This window comes from Mytilus californianus, unplaced genomic scaffold (genome assembly GCF_021869535.1).
Source record: "Mytilus californianus isolate M0D057914Y unplaced genomic scaffold, xbMytCali1.0.p SCAF_6, whole genome shotgun sequence".
In the NCBI taxonomy this organism is placed as follows: domain Eukaryota; kingdom Metazoa; phylum Mollusca; class Bivalvia; order Mytilida; family Mytilidae; genus Mytilus; species Mytilus californianus.
Genome location: NW_026262712.1, coordinates 104276920 through 104302864, shown reverse-complemented (window position 1 = coordinate 104302864; position 25945 = coordinate 104276920). Strand labels below are relative to the sequence as shown.

General features: G+C 32.4%; 1 long non-coding RNA gene across 1 annotated transcript; it reads left to right on the top strand.

Moving 5' to 3' along the window:
- Positions 1 to 3317: 3317 nt before the first annotated feature.
- On the top strand, positions 3318 to 7949 carry LOC127706264 (uncharacterized). Its single transcript, XR_007984344.1, has 4 exons — positions 3318 to 3468; positions 4884 to 4981; positions 5607 to 5759; positions 6348 to 7949. It is a non-coding gene; the product is annotated as an uncharacterized LOC127706264 (long non-coding RNA).
- The last annotated feature ends 17996 nt before the right edge of the window (positions 7950 to 25945 follow it).

Below are 25945 nucleotides of genomic sequence, written 5' to 3'. Positions count from 1 at the left end.
CTATCTTTGAAGTCATTTACACATTTACTTTTGACTGTTTCTATTTCGTAGTTTATAGAAATGTTGTCGCTACTGTAGTTAATCAAATGCGTAAGACTACAATCTACATGTACAAGTAAATTTCTTGATATGTTGAAATGCATACATACAAATATTTTTAAATTGAGAAAAAAAACATAAGGGATGTGTATTTGCAGACTTTCTTGATCCTTTCATTCTATTCCCAAGCACCAAAATTAATGGACAGATACGTTGACTGACAGGAGGTTTAAAGTCACAATGGTCATTCTCAATGATCTGTTATCGATTATTCCTAACTTTAATGATCAAGTTGATTTTGAGATATAACTTATACATTCGTCCGCGAAACCCTGTATTTTGCCAGTGAATGCTACTGTCAGTGTAACTGCTAAAACAAAGTCTATTTATCAGTAAAATACGGAAAAAAGTAATAATGATTTAAAACATTTTCCTCAAGATGGTATTTTTTTTATTATAAAGAAGCATCAAATTTCTAAGTTTCTTAACATTCTATGAAAGTATGTCAAAATTTTTGATTAAAAAAAAATAACCCGAGATTGTATGTACATGTTGATTGTTAATCGAGTACTTCTATCAGTTCACAGTCTGACTATAGCCAATCCAACTATTCACATGCGTTTGTAGGCCTATAAAATTTATTAAAATTATATAAAGGACTGTCAAAGTTATCGATGAATAAAAGAGAGGCAAAGAATACATTTTCAAAGGGGTATTTAAATTCATAAGTCGAAAACAAACTGACAATGCCACGGCAAAAAAAAAAAAAAAATACGACGAAAAGACAAACAACAGTACGTTACACAAAACACAACACATAAAGCTAAAGACTGAGCAACACGAACCCCACAAAACTCCGGGGTTGATCTCCATTGCTCTGGTTCCATAACGAACAACCAACTCGTAGAGATGATTTCAACTTCACCACTTGGAACTCTTGATTCAATAGCTTCCTTGTAAGCAGCAACCCTCAATCAAGGATATAATATCAACTGGGACCACACCACAGTGAACACCAACCCCCAGTATTGACGAGATCAACTCCAAACTTGTTGGGATAATAACAGAAAACATTTTTTATTCAGATGGTAAAAGAACCAATCAGAGGAAAAAACATATTGGACCTGATGTTTACCAACAATCCAGGACTGATAGAAAGAACACAAATACAGCCTGGAATGAGCGGCCATGAAATTCTAATTACAGATATCAACATAAAAAAACCAAGAAATGTATATATGTAGGACTCAAATCTATGGCGGGTTCCAAATCTATGGCAGATTCCTAATCTATGGCAAATATGACGTTACAAACGCCAAACAAATCAAATCTATGGCAGATTTAGGAATTACGTAATTTTCCGGGAAAAAGAGTAACACAAAACTTCACAATAAAATAACGCCATGTTAGTCGTCGCCGACAGTAAAGTTGTTGGCTCTCCAAACTTTCCTGAAGTCCTATGTTTAAAATACGCAGGAAACACTTTCCGCTTTCCCTATAGAACAATTTGCCGATGGTTTGAATAAAGATGTGATCTTTTATCCATAGGAGGGGCACCAATTATTTTACCGTCCGAATCCCGCGATCAAGAAAGGCACAGCTGTTTTAGTAATGGATATTTTGGGAATGCAGATATAGTAAATATTTTAGCGTCTACGGCTGGCAAAGTATTTAAAGTGAGAAAATGAAATTACAGGATACCACCTGGACTTAAATCGTCACCAGTTAAAAAAGATTGATTAACGCTGAAATAAATATTATGTGAAAAGTCAAACTGTTTAAATTGTTTTTTTTTTTATAAAAAACTGCTTTCTTGTTTGTTAAAAGACTTCCATTTTTCTAGTTGTTTTAATTAATGGATTAAACAGGTACTATGCACAGATTAGGAAATGCTTATTTTTCCGGGGAAGATAATTTTAATCCCGATTTCTGTATTATGGTATATCACTTCTACACTTTTTTTATGGTTGACATCACGATTTGATTGACCATTATGGAATTTTTATTTCACAAATGTTTATAAACATGCTCCCGTTGTCGTACATTTCAACTTATTTAAGACAAGTCAGTGATTGTATATGTACTGCCTTGCTCTACATTTGCACAAAATCTGCCATAGATTTGGAAACAACAAAAATCTGCCATAGATTTGGAAATTACAAAACTTGCCATAGATTAGGATTTTAAAAAATCTGCCATAGATTGGGGATGGCATGACGTCATATTTACCATAGATTAGGAATCTGCCATAGATCTGGAACCCACCATAGATTTGAGTCCTACATATATCTCAACTGGATCAATGCTTGGCTTACCTAACGAAATCAACGAGCGTGTATACAGTAGGACAACCGGAAGCGCCTGAGTAAGGATTTCGGTGATCAGTGATACGGTTCACTAGACGACGTTGTCAACACGTAATGGCGGCCAGAACTTGACGATGATTTTGGGATTCCAGGCTGATAAGTTAAATCATGTCATAACTTGATGCTTTAACATTATATATGCTACACGATAACTTAAAAGGTAAATGCTATATTTTTACCTTATGGCTGTGTTTAGACCTCAAAAACTACTCTGAGTACAGACTAACCTGTGCAGTTGGAAAAGTTTTAAGGCCTGGCATCCACTAGATATATAAAAGTTAAATGCTTTTGTTGTTTCAGAAAGATAAAATCTTTTTTGGATTTTGATGAGCATTTTTTTTCGTTCCAGCAGAAGGTGTAAAAATAAACTAAGTTGGGATACAACTTTGAGATGCTCCCTCTCAGGTAAAAACTGTATTGTATTGTAGTGATTGTCCTTGATTGGCATGGACAATAGACAGACAATAGATATCTACACAACTATAGGTGAGTTAAAGGGTGTAACTGAGTGGACAGTATCAAAAGCAACTCAGGTGTTTGTTTATTTTTACACCTTCTGCAGGAACGAAAAAAAATGCCCATCAAAATCAAAAAAAAGATTTTATCTTTCTGAAACACAAAATGCATTTAACTTTTATATATCTAGTGGATGCCAGGCCTTAAAACTTTTCCAACTGCACAGGTGAGTCTGTACTCAGAGTAGTTTTTGAGATGTAAATACAGCTATTTTTGTCCATTTGTTATGATGAACCTTAAATACTTTACAAATAAGAGTGCGTTCATGAATATTTAGACGGCACAAATGAAGTGATCTGAACTGACGTGTAAAAGATTTGATGCAGGAAATCACATTCATTTCATTTTAATTCATTAACCACTACCATAAAAGATAAAATTCGGATTGAACTCAAGCTATCCGCCTTTGACTCCGGTGATAAACCAATTCACAAGACATCCGTTTTCCAGATAGTTGACATTTTTTACAGACACATGGCACACAGATAAAAGATCATAAAAGCACGTTTTTTAAGTCTTGGAAGATAAACATCAAATACTGACCAAAGTGAGTAAAATTAAAATGCACATGCGGTCAGGTCATACCGACTATTAGTTCTGAACTTCTGGTACCACTGCACTTTCAAATTGTCTTTGTGCAATGATATGATTACGATAATGTCATTTATCAGGTTGGGAACAACACCTCTACTGAGGGGTAACCCCTCTATGTAATGACTATCCCTTTTATGAGGGGGACATTTCAAGTGTTAGTTTTTGTTTGTTTGTAAAACCACTTTTTATTACAAATGTCGTGAAATGAGCACATATCTATATTATTTGAAGAAACTTTTCACAAAAGAACTATAAATTAGTATAAATCTATCTTATTTTATATGGTCAAAACATGTCCAAGAATTTTGCAATATTCCTGTGCTCATATCTTCTTTATTATTAAAAATAATTGGACCCCTCTTTTAGAAGAATTGTTCCAAATATAATGAATTTTTCCCCTTTTAAGTTCAAAAATCTAAGTCTTTCTTTTTTCTTTTCTACAACAGTAAAATGACCCCTGGTATGATTGACAGTCCCTCATTTAAGTGATGTCCCTCATTTGGGGGGTTGTTCCCAACCTGTTTATTATAATATTAATGAGCAATCAGCTATAATTTGTTCTCATGGTTTTCTGTTGTCCATGTTGTCTGTTTGTTCTGAACTGGCAAAAAATGCTAAAAAACAGCGTTAAAAGGGAAAAGTAGAAGGAAAGGACCAGATATTTAGGAAATTTGTTCAATTTGTGACATTTTGGTGCATGGTAAATGATTAGTCAAAATAATTATTACGTCTTGAAAGGCTATTAAACTTTTTTCCTTATACGCCTTACATCGCCACTGTAAGGCGTCAAAGAAAAAAAGTATAATAGCCTTTCAAGGCGTCATAATAATTGGGAAGGTAAATGATATATGAGTGGGAAATTGTTGGAAATTATGATTTTGAAAATTGGTGGTAAGAAACTTGTTTATTGCCTTTTGGTGTTTTATATAGGATAACGACCAACATTGACAGTCAAACCTCGTCTGACCCACTAAACAAGCCCTATGATATAATATGCTCCAAAAAAACCCTATGATATTATAACATTATTTTCTAACCAGAACTTACATGTTCATTGAAACAACTCGTAACTTAAGGTAAGAAATATATTTCACATTAGCAGTTGACTAAACTTCATACATGTATATACAAAAAATGTTATAAATAGTTTCCAACACTGGCAACATGTAAGTCAAATAAAATGGAATGAGTTAGATTTTATACCTTAATTTATTACCAAGATATTGTCAAAAATGCTACTCATGCTTGATGATATAGTATATTTTCCCTTGTAAGAATTTATATTCATTTCTGATACCAATCTAACAAAGTCTCCATTCAATAAGTATTCAATGTTTTCAGCTAACATTATTATTTTAAATTTGACAGTGTTCAGCGGAAAGTATTACAATGAGATTTGTATGGCAGAGATCAAACACAATATATCTAGAAGAACATATACTGACACATGGAATATAAAGAAGAAGGTAAGATGGTGAAAAACAGGATATATTTGAAAGGGAAAACATTTCTTATTTTAATCTAATAGACTGATTATGACCTATATAAATTAGATTTCATTACTGTGATAAAAATATGTTAATTTCCATCAGGAAATTGGTATACCTTATTTCCTATTAATTGGTACAAAATATGCTTTACAACCAAAAATAGTGTATAAAATTTCAGAAAAATAGTGTTTAAAGTAAACAATGTAAAAAAATATCATGTTCTGCAATTGAGTAAAAAAAGTCATTTCATATAAGGAAGAGGGATGTATAAGTACTCTCCCACACATTGGGCTTACTAAGATTTGTCAACTGTCTAGCAAATAATATTTTACAATTATAATAAAATGAGTACTTGTGGCATAGTTGCCAATGAGATAACTTTGTACCAGAGACCAAAGGACATATGGACGAGTACTGAAAATTGTCTCTTGTCTTCTACAACAGGAATACTGATGTAAGCATTTTTTATCGTAAAATTCTTACTTACAGATTGTGGTTTGAAAGTATATTTCTTTCCTAGTAAAAATTTATATCAATTTCTGGTACCTTTCTAACAAACTTTTGATATGTCTTCATTCATTTTATTTTTAATGTTTTGCAGCTAGAGTTATTATTTCAAATTAGTCCGTGTTCAGCAGCAAGTATTACAATGTGATTTGGATGAGAACAAAAGATGTATATGTTGAGGCACATACTGACCCATAGAATAAAGAGAATAAGGAAAGACAGTGAAAAACAGGAAATATTTGAAAGGGTAAACATTTCTTTTTTAAATATAATAGACTGATTTATAATGATCTAACTAGATTTCATTACCGTGATAAAAATTTATGTTAATTTCCATCAGGAAATTGGTATATCTTATTTCATATTAATTGGTGCAAAATATGCTTTACAACCAAAAATAGTGTATAAAATTTCAGAAAATAGTGTGTAAAGTAAACAATGTAAAAATATATCATGTTCTGCAATTGAGTAAAAAGAGTCATTTCATATAAGGAAGAGGGATGTATAAGTACTCTCCCGCATATTGGGCTTACTAATATTTGTCAACAGTCTAACAAATAATATTTTACAATAATAAAATGAGTACTTGTGGCATGGTTGCCAATGAGATAACTTTGTACCAGAGACCAAAGGACATATGGACGAGTACTGAAAATTGTCTCTTGTCTTCTACAACAGGAATACTGATGTAAGCATTTTTTATCGTAAAATTCTTACTTACAGATTGTGGTTTGAAAGTATATTTCTTTCCTAGTAAAAAATTATATCAATTTCTGGTACCTTTCTAACAAACTTTTGATATGTCTTCATTCATTTTATTTTCAATGTTTTGCAGCTAGAGTTATTATTTCAAATTGGACATTGTTCAGCGGCAAGTATTACAATGTGATTTGGATGAGAACAAAAGATATATATCGGAACTGTTATGTAAATGAAATCATTCTCGCCAAAAATAAAATGGGAATGTTCTGCTTTCAGAATGTGAAAACAGATGAATTAAAGTGTATAGCTACAACCTGCTGAAAGATGTTTTGCTGATACATGTGATATGGGATATTTGGAACTAAAATTGTTTTTGTAAAAATATCATTATTTGAATGGAATTATTTCAAACAAGTGTATTGAAATCTGTGATGACAGTTTGTAAATCTGATTCATCCAGTTCAACTAAATTAATGCCAAGATTCTCAAATTCAAGAAAAATGTCATTAAATGTCATATTATCAGAGTCAGTGTCTGATTCAGAGTCGTAAAGGTGTTCAACTTGGGTTTTCTCGTTGGGTTGTTGGATATTTGCATCACCTGAAGGTAACATTGTAGGGCCATTTGAATTTAAACAAGACTGTCCACATTTACATCCAGGACCGCATGACTTTCTTTACTTTCTACATCCACACTGATTGCCACTACAATTAGATTTTAAACACCCACACCCAGCTGTCCATAATTTTATATTGTTTGATATTTTTTCTAAATTTTCATCAGAGTCCCAAACAATGCTTAGTACATTTTTTTCAATCTTCCATCCATGGTCATTCAAAATTGGATAATGCACAAAATTTTGATTAGCTTGCTGCCATACAAGTTTAACCCAACAAAATCTTTTCCAGTGTAAGAATAAGGCATCATTTGATGGCAGGAAAAATTCTTCAGATGGAACTCGACAGTACAGTGCATCTCTAATTTTTGAAAGCCAAATAAAGTGATTTTCTAACGGGCTTAATGTTTCTACAAAAACAGATTGAAATAAATAATGAGGAGATTCGATCCTATCCTTTAAGAAGGCAGAGGAACATTTCCTCCAATATTCACACCCAACTAAACGTAAAAAAAGCAAGAAATCCTGCATTTTCTGTGTTATCACTATCACTTAATATTCCTAACCACCCCTTTACAATATTATTAGAAGTAATAAAATCTGGATATTTGAAAAACATCTGATAGAAAGAAGTTTTACCATGGTCCCTAAAAAAAGATACATAATCACATCCAGTAACAATATACAACATCTGAAAAATTGATGGTATATTGTCATGAATGTCGTTTGAAATGCATTGTAAATCTGGATCATTTTTCATGGAATGAATAAGCTTATTCATGTTTAAATATATGACATCCTTCTTAAAAGTAAGTTGAACAAAAACCTGTTTGTCTAAAGTTTGTATAAATGGTAAACCAATGTTGTATGTGTCATTGTCTGGCGAATAAATAAGCACAGTATCACACAAAGTTTTTTCAGCGTGTAACCATACTCGACTGTCACCCTCTGATATATTAGTTTGAAAATTCTTGATTATTCTTATCTCATTTTGGACAACACATTTTGATATAGACGAATTGTCAAAACCACCACCAACTACAAATGTTTGATTTAATTTGATTGCATTTTGTGAAAGTAATAAAAACTGTTCACTTATTAATAAAACCAGTTGTTTTTTGTTGTTTCTATTTGTCAAAAACTTCACCCAGTCCGAGGGTAGTTTGGAAGATTCAGTAAAAGAAACACCAGATGTATTTTCATTTTTTAAATCACGTCTGTTTCGCTCAATGTCCTTTGGGGAAAGCTGAGGGGACTGATCATCAAAAACTAGATGCACTTCAACTGTATTATTATTATCAAAATAGGGTAATATGCATTTTTTGTAAAGGTAAATAATACAATCAGTAAAAGTTTTATGTGAAGATAACAAGGGTTTGGTATGTAAAATAAACATCCCATCTATAACTACACATTGAGGAGTTTCATTTAGATTATTTGTGAAAGAATCTGGGTATTGTGAACGGAAAATTTTTTAAAGTTTTTGATTTGTCACCTTTATATGGTAAGCCATCAGCGTTAACAATGGCTTTCGGTAAAGCAATAAATTGTTGAAGATCTGAAACTGGTATGTTTTGATTTTTTTACCAGGAAATTTGTTTCCTTAGTAACGAATTTTCTAAACGTTGATCTTTTAATTCTTTTTTAACATAAGAAACAGTTTGTGGTTTAAATGAAAATCCAGTAATTTTTTTGGTTTTATTATATCTAAATTTAAAGTCAGTCATACAAGATTTTATGTATGTCATCAAATGATTAGTGGCTACATTTTCATATGATAACAGGTCATCTTTTTGTAATTTTGTTAGAATTATTTTATCATTGAAAATATGTGATAAAGTTTTGTGCTCAAATTGCACTAAATGGCTTTGCCTGAGATTCTGTATATACAAAAGTATGTTTTCTTCTTCAAAAGTTGTCCTAGTAACTGCAGTTTTGTGAATGTCTGGCTTATTGAATGAAATTTCTTTTTTTAAGTTTGTTAGCACTTTAGCTCTATGTGGAAGATAATGAACCAGTTTTGACAATGCAGCAGAGGAAAAAGTTCTCATTGCACCCTTAACTTCACGATTTATACAACTCTCGTGTGCTTCATCCAACCCCTGACTATGAATGTTTCTGCCAGATATGTTCACAACAAAAGCACCTTCTTCAAACTTTTTTATTATGCCGGCTGGAAAATTTTTCAAGTCGGCTATATGATATGGTAAAAGTCGGGCATAATATTTGCTTTCAGTAATTTGGGTAATTTTGGTCACTTCTTTAATACAAAAGTTACGAAGTTCCCAGTTACCAGAACGTATAGCAAGGAAATACGCAATGTAAGTAAAGCAGTGCTTACTTAAAAATGTATTCCAAAATCTCCAGTTTTCATTTTCCTCACAAAGCTGACCCAATAATTCTTTATATTCAAATGAAAAATTTTGGAAAAATTGCATTTCTTTCTGTATTTTCTCTAGCATTGTCTAGAGGGGAAAGTGTATCATCTGATAAAATGTCAGATACTCTTTTAATATGAATAAAATTGTCATTTTGTTCATGATTAAAATGAAAATATTTAATAACAGTTTCTAATTGAAAACGAAAAAGTGATTCCCAGAACTGCAACAAAAATTCATGCGTTTTATCAAAGTTCACAGCCTGTATAACAGAATTTGCAGTTGCACCTTGATGGAAAATTTCAATGAAATCTTTGAGACCAGCATCAAGATACAACTTCATAAGCATCCTCTGATAATTTTTTAGTATGTGCCAGTCCCCTGGAAAAGGGAGGACCCAATCAAGTTCCGATCCATATTCCCCTTTGAGCTTTACTAAGAGGTCATAGCTCTTTCCATCACCAACAACAACTAAATGGTTGATATCCTGACCGACATTTAAATTTTGATGAAGTATCTCTAATGAATGTTTGACAGTATCTTTATTGTCACATTGTTCGTCTAACAAGGACAGATATTTTACCTCAGATTTTTCAATTGGAGTATTGTTAGTTTTTTTACTTATAAAATCTTGAATACCAGGGGATTGTGAATGGCTATTTGGACAGGGCAGTTTACAAAAACAATATTCGAAAACAGTAGAAGCAAAGCTTTGGGCAACTGCAATTTCATTTTCTGATTTTTCAAAATCATTTTCATTGAAAGTTTTTTTTAAATTAGATTCCTGTCTGTTATTATTGGAATGTTCTAGAGTAACTTTTTTAACAACATTTTCTAAATTAATTATAGACTGATTAAAGAAATGAAGATCTTCTGGTTTTCTTTTTCTGTTTCGAGCAAATTGCTGAATTTCAGAATCTTTCACTACTTCAGCGCAAATGGCTGAAATACTGGACAATTTTTTATGAAAACAATTATACTTTCTGAAATCTGAAACATCAGTTATATTCTTTGACATGAGAAAAATACCACTGTCAAAGTATAACCTATGATTTATTAAAGGACAATACTTTCCATCAACTTCCATAATGTGGAAAGAATGATTGGTTAAAAACATGGGATTTATTTTCTTCTTGAGGTGTAAGTGATTTTGGTTTAAGGGATTGTTTGTGTTCATTTCATAGATATAAATACAGCAACCTGTAGCAAATGATACAGCAGCTAAATCTACTAAATATGCCTCTCTTCTGGTATTAAAAAGAAACAATTCATGGTTTATGTGCTCATCTGGAGAATATTTTGAAACTTTAGAAAAGTTTTCATCACTTAAGTAAAAAGGATCTGATAATATTTCTCTCAGAGATTAATCCATTACTGTATTTGTTAGCCAGTTTTCCATAATTTTTTCAATATTAGAAGTGCAAATACCATCATTATCTCTTTCAGATGTAAGTATACCATAATTCATCAAAATGGCAATTGATTTGTAAAGGGAAATAACTTTGGAATCATTATCTTGAAATAAATTGATGGAACGATACTCATCTTTACCATACAAATAAATATTTCCTTTTAAATACTGTTGCTTTTCCTCAGGCAATAATTCTATTGAAGGCTTCGGTATAACCAATTGTATTGAGGTTCCATCAAAACCACGATGTGCATCTGTAGACTTAACAGCAGAATAAGATGATCTTTTATTAATATTATCTACAGATGCTATTTGGAACTGACATTTTGAGGAATTTACTGAATTGGATTTCCTTTCTTCAACAATTTGAGTTTGATATCTCTCATAAGTCTGTTTATAAACACATATACCAAATTTATTTAAAAGGTTGAAGCAATCAGTAGAAGAATTGGTAAACTTGTCAATGATGTCAGCTATTAACATTTGAAATTTGTTACATTTAGAATCTCTTTTGTAGATTAAACAACAACAAATATTAACAGTGTTCCAGCTTGAATCTCAGGGCAGAGGGGTGCTAGTTGTCTGAAAGGGCACTTTAGCGTTATAACCCAGATTTTAAGGGCAATGTTGGACAGTGTATAAATTACCTTGAATATTGCGAGGCTCAGCTGGAGAACATTAGTTGTATTTAAACCATATTCAGAAATTAATGTGTTCTTGATGTTGGTTCCAGTAAGAATTTTTTTTCATCAAATTATCATACCATGAAGCAAAGCATATCATTCTGATGTTAATCTAAACAAACTTGTACATTTGGTATGGAAAATAATCATCAGAAATTTCAATGTTTTATAACTTATACCAAAATAAACAAGTACACTGTATCTAAACTACCCCGGCGAAAAATGTTTGGACTCAATAGTATCTAATGTCCGGTACGGTGACGGACAATAAACAGTCAGAGAAATGTAGAAATTCTGTTTATTTATTTGTTGTTTTCATGATATTGAAGAATATACATACACATATAACTATTTTCGATAGTGTGATGTAATATTTTCTACCACCGTTCTAGATTTATGGAGAAGTAAGTAAAAATGCACATCAAAATGGTGAATTGAGTGAACCCTGCCTCGAATTTGTTTAATTTCTCTTTAAATTGAGCACATTGTACGGAAAGAAAGGTACGGAAAGAAAGATATTAACACGGAGATTTCAAGACTTTTCACTATGATCGCCTCAATATTTGCATGTCTGTGCATGGAATGAAAGAAGTGGGTCATGTCAAAATTGAAGCACCCGGTTTTGTCAATGTGTACGACCCGGTTTTGTCCTTATATTTCACAAAGCAGACCCGGTTTTGTCATAGAAAATAATGCATAATCGCATGACGAAAATTAGAATATGGCGTTCAACAGCAGTTTGAGGGATCGTTGAAAAACATTTTCTTTCAGAGGATAACTTATAACCTGTTTGAATCAGTAAACACTTGAACTCCTGCTATATTAGAACAAAGCAAATTTCAATTTTGTATTGTATAAAAAAAAAAAGGAAAAATTAAAAAGAAATGAAGGTTTTGAAACGGAATTAGATTTTTTTATATCATCTATGTAAATTTAAGTGTTCAAACTTAATTAGTGTACGGCCTTGAAAATTTAAGGACGCACATTTGATATGCGATTTTTTGGGACAACAAGATGGTTATCTTAGTGTTCCGCTCTACTTAAAGGGAAGACAGTATAATCGTTTGAAAATAAATATTCTGAAACTAAACGTTCTTTATAATGCAAGAGAATAAGACAAATGTATGTGCATGCAGAATCGCCAAAGAAAAGGAATTTCCATGCGGCGCAAAGGATCACAATAATAGTGCGTTAAAAATCTGTTTACCCCTCCTTGTTATAATAATACTAAGTATAAATTAGTATAAAAGTCTTAGGCCATCCGGAAATTGCAATAATGATTTTTTGATTAGTAATTTATATAAATAAACGATGTTTCATCTCTCTTTTTTTTTCTTTTTTTTTTTTTTTTAACATTAACAAATTCTTTAATGCACTAGTATCAAGTTGTTAACAACTGCCCTATATAGTACAACTATTATATATAGGTTTATCTCTTCATTGTATAATGATTATCGTACATTGACAAATGTTCTACAATTTAAGCAATTTGGTCAAGTTTAAAATTGTCAATATGCAAGGGCGGACCGAGGCCATGATTTTTGAAAGGGACGTATTCATAAACGGATTTTATACCGCCGAGCGTAGCAAGGGGAACTTTTTTTTACGATTTTATGCTAAATAAAAAATCATATATAAATCGTAAAAAAACATGATAAAATAATTATTTCTAGCCACCAAAAAGGGGGGGGGGTCGGCGTACTCCCTCTACTCCCCTGGATCCGCCACTGATATAATGTAACTATATCGTATACCATCATAAAATTTAAAAAAAAGACGAAAAAACAGAGACAGCCGCCAATCCCATATTTACTATAGGGGCTCTGTAATCAAATGAGTTAAGCCTTTTTCAACTCACTGAATTTTATAGTTTGTTCATATGTTGTGCTGTTATACCACTTTTTTTTCTTTTTTTTTGGAGGGGGAGCGTGGGGGGGGGGGCTTACACGTTCAACCTCGCCATTCTGTATGTACCAGTACCGAAGGAGCCTGTAAATCGGTTGTTGTCTTTTGTTGCTATATATCATACATGTATTTGTTTTTCGTTTTTTATTTTGTACATAAATCTAGGTCGTTAGTTTCCACGTGCACATAAGTTTTTTTTTACAGTTTTCATTTCGGGGCCTTTTTTAGCTTGCTATGCCGTATGGACGTTTCTCATTGTTGGATGCCATACGGTGTTCTATATTTGTTAACTTATACGTCATTTGGTCTCTGATGGGAAGTTGTCTCATTGTCATTTTTCACGGGCTAAATTGCCTATTATAGGTTGTTCTACGAAGACGAAGACGAAGATATTGGACGTTATAATGTTGCAAACCAACTTTTATTTATAAAAAGAAATAACTCTTTCATGCCATGCTCAATGCTCATTTTAACATAGGAAGGCAGTATATTTGTTAAAATTTTTAAACCAAGCGTTAGCCAGGTATAAAATATTGACAAATATAATGTCTACCTATGTTAAAATGAGCGTAGAGCATGGCATGATAGAGTTATTTTGTTTCTAATGGGGAAGTTTAGAACTTGTGTATTTCGAAGCGGACATAAAATACACGTTCGAAAGGCAACCATTTTGATTGAGATATCCAAAACGTTTTAATAGATATAAGAAGATGTGGTATGAGTGCCAATGAGACAACTCTCCATCCAAGTCACAATTTGTAAAAAGGAAACCATTATAGGTCAAAGTACGGCCTTCAAAACGGAGCATTTTCTCTCACTGTCCGTCAATGGATGAACGAATGAGTAAATATTTTGTAAACATAGCGTATAGTGTAGTAAAGCATACTGTCCTTACTATTTTGATAAATTGATATGCATGGTTACACAATCATTCCACATCTTCTTATTTTTACATCATTACAGTAGTATAGAAAACAAACAAACATTTTTGAGATGTATTTCTATTTGTATCCATCTGATGACTTAAGCCTTTTTCAACTGATTTTATTAGTTCGTTCTTATGTTGTACTGTTACACCAATTTCCTAGGTTAGGGGGAGGGTTGGGATCCCGCTAAGATGTTTAACCCCGCCCCATTCTGTATATATTTACCTGTCCCAAGCCAGGAGCCTGTATTTCAGTGGTTGTCGTTTGTTGCTGTGTTACATATTTGTTTTTCGTTCATTTTTTTGTACATAAATTAGGCCGTTAGTTTCCTCGTTTGAATTGTTTTACACTTGTCATTTGGGGGCCCTTATTTCTGACTATGTTGTATGAGCTTTGTTCATTGTTGAAGGCCGTACGGCGACCTATAGTTGTTAATTTCTGTGTCATTTGATCTCTTGTGACGAGCTGTCTCATTGGCAATCACACCACATCTTCTTTTTTCTATCATAAGGAAATAATGTAAGAACATGATATAAAGCATTTATTTCCATTTAAACTTAGTTCGAAGATTAGATCAATAAGGTATACGTATAGCATTCAAAAATGTCTACTCCCTATTTCGAAAAGTTCCCGTTTGAAATATATTTTAACACATGTTTGTATTGCAATAACATCTTTATAACATCTTTTTGACTCAAATATTTAATTTCTTCCGATGGGCAATGTCCAGATCCGTGCTAACGTAGCTTTTCATAAATTTGTGGTTTCAAAACAAAACAAAACCGGGTCCTATACTGAGACAAAACAGGGTCCTTGTGTAATAAACAACATTGACGAAACAGGGTCCTTCCATTTTGACATGACCCATTTATTTCGTTCCATGCACAGAAGTGCAAATATTGAGGTGCTCATAGTGACTAGCCATGCAATCTCTGTGTTAATATCTTTCTTTCCGTACTTTTCTTTCCGTACAATGTGCACAATTTAAAGAGAAATTAAACAAATTTGTAGCAATGTTCACTCAATTCACCATTTTTGTGTGCCTTTTTACTTATTTCTCCATTAATCTAGAACGGTTGTAGATAATATTACATCACACAATCGAAAATAGTTATATGTGTATGTTTATTCTTCAATGTCATTAAATAACAAATAAATAAACAGAAATTCTACCTTTTCTCTGTCTGTTGATTGTCCGTCACCGTACCGGACATTAGATACTATCGAGTCCAAACATTTTTTGCCGGGGTAGTTTAGACACAGTGAAGTAGTTTTAAAAGATGGAGTTATACATGCAAAATTGAATGTTGAATGTAATTAAATTATCTACATTTAAATTACTTGTTCAAACATATAGTATATATGTTATTGAAAGTTATTTATTAAATGGCAATTGATTTGTAAAGGGAAATAACTTTGGAATCATTATCTTGAAATAAATTGATGGAACGATACTCATCTTTACCATACAAATAAATATTTCCTTTTAAATACTGTTGCTTTTCCTCAGGCAATAATTCTATTGAAGGCTTCGGTATAACCAATTGTATTGAGGTTCCATCAAAACCACGATGTGCATCTGTAGACTTAACAGCAGAATAAGATGATCTTTTATTAATATTATCTACAGATGCTATTTGGAACTGACATTTTGAGGAATTTACTGAATTGGATTTCCTTTCTTCAACAATTTGAGTTTGATATCTCTCATAAGTCTGTTTATAAACACATATACCAAATTTATTTAAAAGGTTGAAGCAATCAGTAGAAGAATTGGTAAACTTGTCAATGATGTCAGCTACATGTATTAACATTTGAAATTTGTTACATTTAGAAACTCTGTTGTAGATTAAACAACAACAAATATTAAAAATTTGAGAAAACTGAACAGAATCATCACTTATTGAATTCTCCCCAAAAGGAAGCTGTAATTCTGTTTCTTGTCCTATTAAGGCACACAAGAAATTCCACAATATTGGGTCAATAGTATTTTCTATGAAGTTGTGGAATTTAAAATTTGACAAGTTTCTATTTGAACTATTTTTAATATTTTTACAAGATGTTTGTATATTTAATTTGATAATTTCTGCAGCATTTTTCAAAACATTTGCATCATCAATTTGTACTTTTTCTTCAAGTGTATTTTCATCATGTGAAGTACATGTTTTAAATTTCTTCAATTCAGCTAATGAATCAATAAGACAGGAAACAATATTAAGTCCTTTCATTAGTATTATAGTACCTTGTCGGTCATATTTACAGTTGATGGAATCACCGAATAATGTGTTTAATTTGTTACATAATAAACGGTTTTGATTTCTCAACTGATCTGAGACAAAATTCCCCCCAAAATCTTTATAACACTGCACAATGTCTGAAATAAGAAGTGCCTTTCTCTCCAGAAGATCATTGCAAATTTTAATAACAAGTTTTTCAAAACATTTAGTACTATTATTATCAAAATAGATTGGAAGGGAACTGTTTCTGGCTTTTGTCAAAATGTCTATGATCTTTTCACGGCTTAATATCTCAACAAAAGCATCACTATCAAAAAAATTTGTTATAGAAGAAAAACATTGTTTGCATATATCTGAATTTTTAGATAAATCAACAGGGGTCAAATTTTTGTCTTGAAAGTAGTAAAGTAATTTGTCCATCTTGTCAAACCTCAATTTGTATTTTCTCTTTAAAATAGAGTTACAGATTGTGCATTTGTCATGTGAGGATTCAAACCTTGTAGCCTTCATAAAATGGGAATCACAAAGAAAAATCTCAAATCCTTCATAATCAGTCATATTTGTGTCAAAAACAGAATTTATTTTATCCAGAGAAATGGGCGAGGGACGTAAATGAGATATGTCAGGGGAGCACATCTTTAGAGAATGTAATGTACATTGAACCTTTTTCTTTTTAATAATTGGTACATCTTGCTCATTTCTCTTGCTACTGGCTACTCTCTCTGACTTGAGAAAACAAGCCTTGCAAATACAGTCATTTTCAATAAGTCCATATTTTTGTTGTATATAATTAATAACTATGTCAGATTGTTCATTTTTTAACAAATGGCGATAAGAATAAATGCTGTGTTTTTGGCATATTCTGCATGGACCACATTCTCTTTCAGGGTGAAAATTTGAACCTTTACCACCCCCCAATCCAGGTTGATATAAATCAATTTTCAGACCATCTTCACAAATGACTGGCTTCATGGTGGATAATGTGAGACCATTTTTTAACTTAAAATGTTGTTGTTTTTTTTTTATTCCAGTGTGTTTTTCAACAAATGATTTGAGGCTTGTTATTGATATAGTTTTATGGAATGTATTAAATGTTAGATATTTACCAAAGGCTTGGATATGAAGACTTTTTCTTTTATCATTTATATTATGAAGTCTGTGATTAGCTGGAATTATGTTTTTCTTTTCATGAGGTATTTCTCCTGGTTCATGCATTTTATCATAATAACAGTTTTCTTTCATGTCAGAGATTGATAATAAATCAAAGAAATTTTTTGTAGAAACTGTGTAAAAGTCAGACACAGTACTACAAGTATTCATGTTGATTTTGGGAACATATTTTAAGCTGCTACCAATATTAGAAACTGGACACAGCTTTGCAGTAGTACAATTTTTAGCCTTTGGTCTCAAAATTTGTTTGGAATTTCTGTTAGTTTCTGTTTTAGCAATTGGATTATTTACTGTTACAGCTAGTTTAGTATCAACAAAATTTTTTGGTAACTTATTGGAGAATTTAAAATTATTAAGAGATTTTTGGATGCCCATTTTGTCAACTGGGTTAATGAGGGGTGGGAAATCTTCCACGTTGAACTGAAAGCTCATTTTAAATATATGTATTTTTTATAGCAAAAAAATAGTATTTCAAAAGTATCCAATTTATCTTTTTAATATAGAATAGAATAGAATATTTTATTTACCAAATTACATGAATTACAGGACCCATATAAATCAAGTAGAATGATTGAAGTAATTAAGTCAACAATGAGACATTACAATATAAAATATATATCATTATATCATAATAAGCCTCAGTCAGAATCAGATCCAAAACAAAATTAAAATATTACCACACACACATTGTATCAAAACCTGTTCTTCTTAAGTCAAAGGAACTACCAATAAAATCACCAATATATATACGATCAGATTTTCAATAAGTGTTAACCTGATTTCTAAGTGTAAACGTGTTCTATTATTAAAAAAACAGTTGAAAGGTAAAGAGAAAATGAGCGCTGATTAAATATTACAACTACAAGTTTGAAGAACAACCAGCAGATAAAATTACTGACAAGAACGCTATTGACAAATTACGTGTAGCGTTATTTTTACTGAGGAAGTTCAGGTTAGTGCGATCGATTGGGTTGTTACTGAGGAAGTTCAGGATAGTGCGATCGATTGGCGTTTTGATTCTAAAAAGATTATCGGAAAAATTTGTTTCTACCGGAAACGAAGGAAATATAATATGTACAATTCAGTTCTCTTGCGGTACGAATACCAAATAATTCTGGTTTAATTAAAGCGGTACGATTTATTATGGTTTTGAAAGGGAAAGATAATAATTTTTTGAACATTTGGAAAAGAAACAAAATAGTTACAGCTGGAATGTAATAGCAGTCTTAGTGTTTTATGTCCGACCGCCACCCCTTTCTGACGTTATGTTGTGACTGGTCGGAACCCAAAATTCATGTTGTCATTACATTTTTTCTGCTCCGTAGAATTAGACAAATTTTAAACCAGATATGCTTTATATATTCAGGAACATAAGAATTAAATTTGAAAAAAATTGAGGCGAAGAATTTCATAAAAAAAAATATTTTTAAATGAAAAGGTGAAAAACCAAGTCACCCCTCCGTGATTTATACTCTTAAAATCAATATTGTTTTTCTCCATATCTAATCGATAGAATTGTCTAAAATTCTGAAAAAGCATACAATATTTACCCAGGATTATTGCAGAAATGTATGAAAAAATTTGAGGCGACCAATTTTTGGAATTTGCTACTTATTGAGGCCGAGCCGTAACGTTAGCGAGAAAAGGACAAAAAAATATTCCACAACTATTTCTAGAATTTTTTTTTAAATTAATTTTTTCATTACATAAGGTTTTATTTCAAGGAATATAGGTACCAAGAATTCATCATTTCACTTCAGTGCAGTTAATACTTCATATTTACACTAAAACGCTAACAATTTCTAAATCTACCGCACTTGCTATGAAAAACTTAGAAAAAATGAGACTCCTGCATTAAAATGGGAACAAATTTTTGCCTTGGCTTGCAATTGAACACTCCTGTTCTTTACGAATTTCGATGCCAAAATCTAGCGAGAATAGGATGTAAAAATTTTTAGAAAATCGAAGGATAGGTATTTTTTTGTTCCCATTTTTAATATAGCCATTTTATCCTACAGTGCAGAAAATCAATATCCGAAATTCTATGTTCAGATATAAAAAAATGAGATTTCCTTTTATTTTAATGTTCAAAATTGAAAATAATATGTAAATTCATATATTTTTCTCATATAAATGTGCTTACAATCAACAGTATTTATCGTCGGTACTTTGCCGCAAACGAACGAAAAAAAATTACAAAAGCGCGCCATTTTTCTTTTGACGTCGGCCGACGCAAAATAGTCAAATTTTCGGCGTAGGACTACTGAGCGCCGCCGAATCACATTTTGGCCAAAAAGGCACATCCGGTTGTCCTACTGTATAGATGGTAATATGAAAGATGAAAGCAGGCAGTACGTTTCGGTATACCCCAGGGGACGGTTCTTGGACCCTATTTTTCCTGCTGTACATCAACGACATAGGCGATTCTATATCGCCATGTACCAGTTAAAGACTGTTTGCTGACAACTCCCTCTTGTACAGAAGCGTCCACAACTCATCAGAGACATGCCAACAGCTGCAACAAGATCTTGCGGAACTTGTAGAATGGGCAGACGCTGGCAGATGACATTCCATCCAGCAAAATGTTTCATCCTTAGAGTGACCAGAAAACGCAACCCTGTTGTTTACAATATGATGGGGCATTAGCTGGAAACTGTTCAGCACTACCAATACCTCGGTTTAGAACTGTCAGAGGAAATGAATTGGGACCACAATATATCTAATGCAACACCAGAAGCCAATTGAACACTTGGATTTTTAAGAAGGAATTTAAACAAATGTCCACAAGATATAAAAGAGAGCGCATACAAAACGTTAGTTCGACTACACCTCGAGAATGCATCTGCAGTATAGGATCCTTACAAAAAGTGCCACATTTACCAAATCGAATTGGTACAACGAAGAGCTGCCCGATTTGTAACAACAACTTATTCTCAGGAACCAGGAACTGTTACCAACATCCTACACTTGGCTGGCCAACCCTAGCAACACGCATAAAAGGAGCTAGGCTCATACTCCTGTATAATATCTTGCACGGAGAAGCATCAGTCATTATTCCAGATTACATCAAGAGACCAACCGTAAAAAATAGACAATATCACAATGACAGGTTTTCCAGAGTCAGAACATCAACAGATGCCTATAAATATAACTTCATCCCTAGAACAATCGTTGACTGGTACCAACTACCTAAAAGTGCCATCCAAGCTCCACAACCGACGCCTTCTGGGTCTGTGTGTGGGACTTCCTGACGTAACTGTGGATATCTGACAGACATTAAACAACGACAACCACTGAACTACGGGCTCATGACTTGGGACAGGCACATAAATAATGTGGCGGGGTTAAACATGTTTGTGAGTGCTCAACCCTCCCCTAACCTAGAACAGTGGTGTTACAGCACAACATAAGAACAAATTATAAAAATCAGTTGAAAAAGGCTTTACTCATCAGATCAATACAAAGAAGAAAAACATCAAACATAAACACAAATTGGACGTGGCAGGGTATTTATCCATCCCTCATCCCTAACAACATTTTTTTTAATTTTTAACTTGGCGTGTTCTGGTTGACACATGTGCACAGTTTATCTGCGATTTGGAAATTTCGACTGCAGATTTACCACATAGAAGTAGAAGTAGGAGGAAGTCATTAAACAGGAAATATATGATCTGGAATATCGCATCAACTGGGAGATATATACTCCATATGCAGACGCTGCTGGAATGTTGCTACATAGAAATGAAAAGTTTACAATTGCAAAGCGGAAATCATCTAAAAATCTTTAACCCCAGACTGTCTCAAAATTTTAACTGCAACAAAACTATGTCCAGTTAGCAGTACAACACGGAAAGTCCAAGTTTCGTAACATTCCATGACAGTTCTCAATTTTGATATCTTAAAAAAAACTACAGCTACCAAATTTTGACGACGAAGACGGACTGTCGGATCGATATGTTTCGCTTCCTCAACTTTCGACTCAGGCGAGATAAACAGTGAAATGAGTATACGTGTAGGAGAGAAGAACCTAAAAATACAGACGCAATCATGGAAAGAAAAACAAGCAAGACGGTAGATTTCAGTAAGATTTTTGTTTTTGCATTGTTTCACTTTATCGCGTACCTGAACATATAAACTGTACAAAAGCCAATAATTAAATGTATTATAAACGGTTAAATGTCTCTTTTAAATGTACTGGGTCAATAATCATAATTGTTTTTGATTTATGCAAGACAGTGTACTGATGAAAAAGACACATTAATTGTAACTCTATCAAATTGAAATAACACTTTATTTAATTTCGTGCGTCAAAGCAGTCTTCAGGATTTATATTTAGTTTTTTTCCCTACATTTTCATTATACATGCGATTTCATTTCATTAACGATAATGTTATTTATTGTTTTTTAAAAATATGAACACATATATATAGAAGTCATCTCCAGATTCGGATCCAGGATTTTGAAAAAGAGGAGGATCAAAATGGTCAACGTTTGGAGTGGCACATGTAAAAAATCAATGCATTAACCATATATATGTAGCTCCATAAAAGAGACTGGACTTGACTAGAACACCCCCCCCCCCCCCAAAAAAAAATTTCTTGACAGTCTAATGGGAAAAATGCACAAATATTAGTGTAATGAACATCACTAGGGCCGGAATAGACATTTGATTTCGAACTTCTACTATGAACATCTGTTTATTGTTTGTAATCTCATACATTTGTATATTGCTCGGTATATTGTGTTACATCTGTGTACAAGAAATAGCAATAAGAACCCGAGCATTTTCCCTGAAACTGCATCACAAAATCTGAGTCTATTACATAATGTTAAATAAAGGTGTGCTGTATGTAGAATAGTAGAAGTTTTGACAACGTTAATTGAAAGAAATAATGCAAGAAAAATTGTAGTCCTAAAGAGAATTTTTTTACAAAAAGGAAACTATTATGTACTAAATTTATTCTTCTTATTGATTTAGTTTTTGTTATATTATTCATAAATTCATTTATATTTATATTATGTCTGTATATTTATCAAAATTGGTTTTTGCTTTTCATTATTTGAAACAAAATTCAAATTATACTTTGTGTCTTTTGTCATTATGTTAGTTGTTTTTATTTTGTTTTGTGATTCGTGCCAATCTGATGAGTCAATCCATTTCCTCATGATCTTATGCTGTTATACCACTGGCCTAGGTTAGGGACCGTAAGTTTGAGAGCTCAAAAATATGTTTTTGTGTGCCAGTACCAAGCCAGGACCCCATAATTTAGTTGTTGTTGTTAGTTGCTGTTTGACATAATTTTTTTTTTCGTTTATTTTTTTCTCATAAAGCATGCCGTTGATTTTCCATGTTTTTCTGGTTTTAATTATTTCATAATTTGTCATGTCGTGACCTTGTATAGTTGACTATACAATTTGGACTTTGATCGTTGTTGAATCTATTATATTTGCCTACATCCACGTAATTTGGAATTCATAATATATAACCTAATTTTTAAATTATGAAACGTTTGTCCTTGCGTCGACGGTATTTTATTCTCAGTCTAGTTCTTATTGCATGTCATCGCTCTCAAAAACAGAAAGCAATGTTTGAAAAGGTTAATATTTACATTACAAATTTACGGTAAATTTGGTGACTATGTTGAACGAATCTATCCCATCGAACTAGAGATAAAGGATACTACAGATACAGTTAAGTCTGCCTCATATCTTGACTTACATCTAGAAATTGACAATGAGGGTCGGTTGAAAACAAAACTTTACGACAAAAGAGATGATTTCAGCTTCCCAATTGTGAACTTTCCATTTCTATGTAGCAACATTCCAGCAGCGCCTGCATACGGAGTATATATCTCCCAATTGATACGATATTCCCGGGCTTGTATTTCCTATCATGATTTCCTTGATAGAGGATTGCTGCTCACAAGTAAGCTATTAAACCAAGAGTTCCAAATGGTGAAGTTGAAATCATCCCTTCGTAAATTTTACGGACGCCATCACGAGTTGGTTGATCGTTATGGAATAACCGTTTCACAGATGATATCGGATATGTTCCTTATGTCGTAACTACAATACCCTTCCCTTTTCACTAATGTGACCTACCGAATTAGACTATTTACCGGATTTGTAATAACATCAGCAACACGACGGGTGCCACATGTGGAGCAGGATCTGCTTACCCTTCCGTAGCACCTGAGATCACCCCCAGTTTTTGGTGGGGTTCGTGTTGCTAAGTCTTTAGTTTTCTATGTTGTGTCATCTGTACTATTATTTGTCTATTTGTCTTTTTATTTTTGGCCATGGCGTTGTGAGTTTGTTTTCGATCTATGAGTTTGACTGTCCCTCTGGTATCTTTCGTCCCTCTTTTAAACATGGTACTATCCCTACGTGGAAAAGAAAATCATATCTTACATGGTATCACGAATTTAGTGTCTGTCTCTTTAGATGATTGAGATAGACTGTTCATTAGAGCATAAATGGCTTTTACCTATTAATATGACAGGTACGATTACCTTTTTATTAAACTACAAAATATATGTCAGATTATTACTGTTTGTAAACCTTGTTTTTTGGGGTTTTGTTTTGTTTTGTTTTGTTTTTTTTTTTTTTTTTTTATAAAAGGCCTTAAAAAAAATTATGTGTTATATTACTGAACAGAAAATTAAAAGTCTTTCTTTCATTTTTGTTTTAAATCAAAAACTTGTATGCTTAGTTATTATAAAATGGAGCAATTTTTTTTTTAACCATATTTGTTATCTGCATCTCCTGGTAAAAGGGATACAACTCTATTGTCATAAGTGTTTTTGAAATCACCAGTCGGGAAGGACATACCAGAATGTAACTATTTATACTCATTACACTTTTTATTTATATTGCATTGGATCAACTTACCCGCAAGTAAATTGGACGAAATTTTCTGATCTCTGTTTGAGTTTGAAGACAAAGGTAGTCGGTTTACCCCTATGAAATACTTTGTTTATAAAACAAATAAATAAAAAACGAAAGGTGTCTGTTTATGCCTAAAATATAATCTTTTCACATAGAAACATTTGTCTTGCATTGAAATGAAGGATCTATTTTTGATACACAACACTGCAGGTGTAGTACATTTTATTGTTTATGTATCATTTGTACCGTTAGTGACGAATTTTTGTTGGTGGTATGATGAATTTTCAATTTTTTTCTTCAACTTAGATTTGAATGCCTGAAATTTACGTTATCCACACAGAGCACAGGGGTAAATTGGTGGACTTACTCAGTATAAGTTCCATTACATGTAAGAACCTATCAAAAGATACCAGGCTTATAAATTGTTACGCCAGAGTCGCGTTTCTTCGACATAAGACCTGTCAGTTGCGATTTAATCAAAACATGTACAAAGTTGAGAATCATTAAAAACCAAAAATTCTGATTTGTGCCAAATACAGCTAAGGACATCTATGCCTGGGGTTAAAAATAAACTTAGTATTTCGAAAATTGAACAATTTATAAACATTAAAAAATTTAATAATAAACGTACCAAACTACAAGGCAAATTTATATATATACATAAATTGAGCGTTTCAATAATATTTCATGTAAAAGTGTTGTCTACTGGCTTGGTGTCAGCAGTGGCATCAACCAGTGGTTGTAAGAACTCATCAGAAATACTGGGCTTGTAAATATTAAGGTTTCTATTGTGATTATATGCCTCTTGTACAACTTACACAACTAATTTGGAATCTAAAATGTCAAGTCGAGATTCTGAAATACGGTATAATATGGACTTAAATTATATGCCCATATCATCTCCAAGGATATGATAAAGAATGTAATTATCAAGATCTGCTTACCTTTCTGGAAAACCTAAGACCATCCACGGTATTTTGGTGGTGTTCGTTTTGCTCAGTCGTTAGTTTTCTATGTTGTGTTTTGTGTACTGTTGTTTGTCGTTTTGCCTATTTTTCAATGGCATTGTCAGTTAGACTAAGTTTTTGACTTATGAGTTTGAGTATATCTTTCGTCTCTATTTTACTATAAATTCCAAGAAGATAACGTTTCAATCCATATATGGAATGACAACACAAACGTTAATAATCGATTGTTACTAGTCGTTTTCAAGAAAGGCCCTAGTATTATTCCACTGTTTTTGTTTTCAATAGGATATCCATCAAAGTCTTCTGTTTGATATTGTTGCCTTAGGATGATACCAGAAAAGTTATTATTATATTAAAATAATTCATCTTTTATTCGTGTGGCTACATTATCTTTTATTCGTGTGGTTGCATTTGTATATTTTATTCGTGTGGTTCCATCCATATCTTTATTTAGTTTAGCTATGGAAGTTTTCTTTATTATTTTTTTTCATTATTTTGTATGTTTCTTTCTTTTTTTCTTTTTTCTGTAATGCTTATAGTGAGCAAACT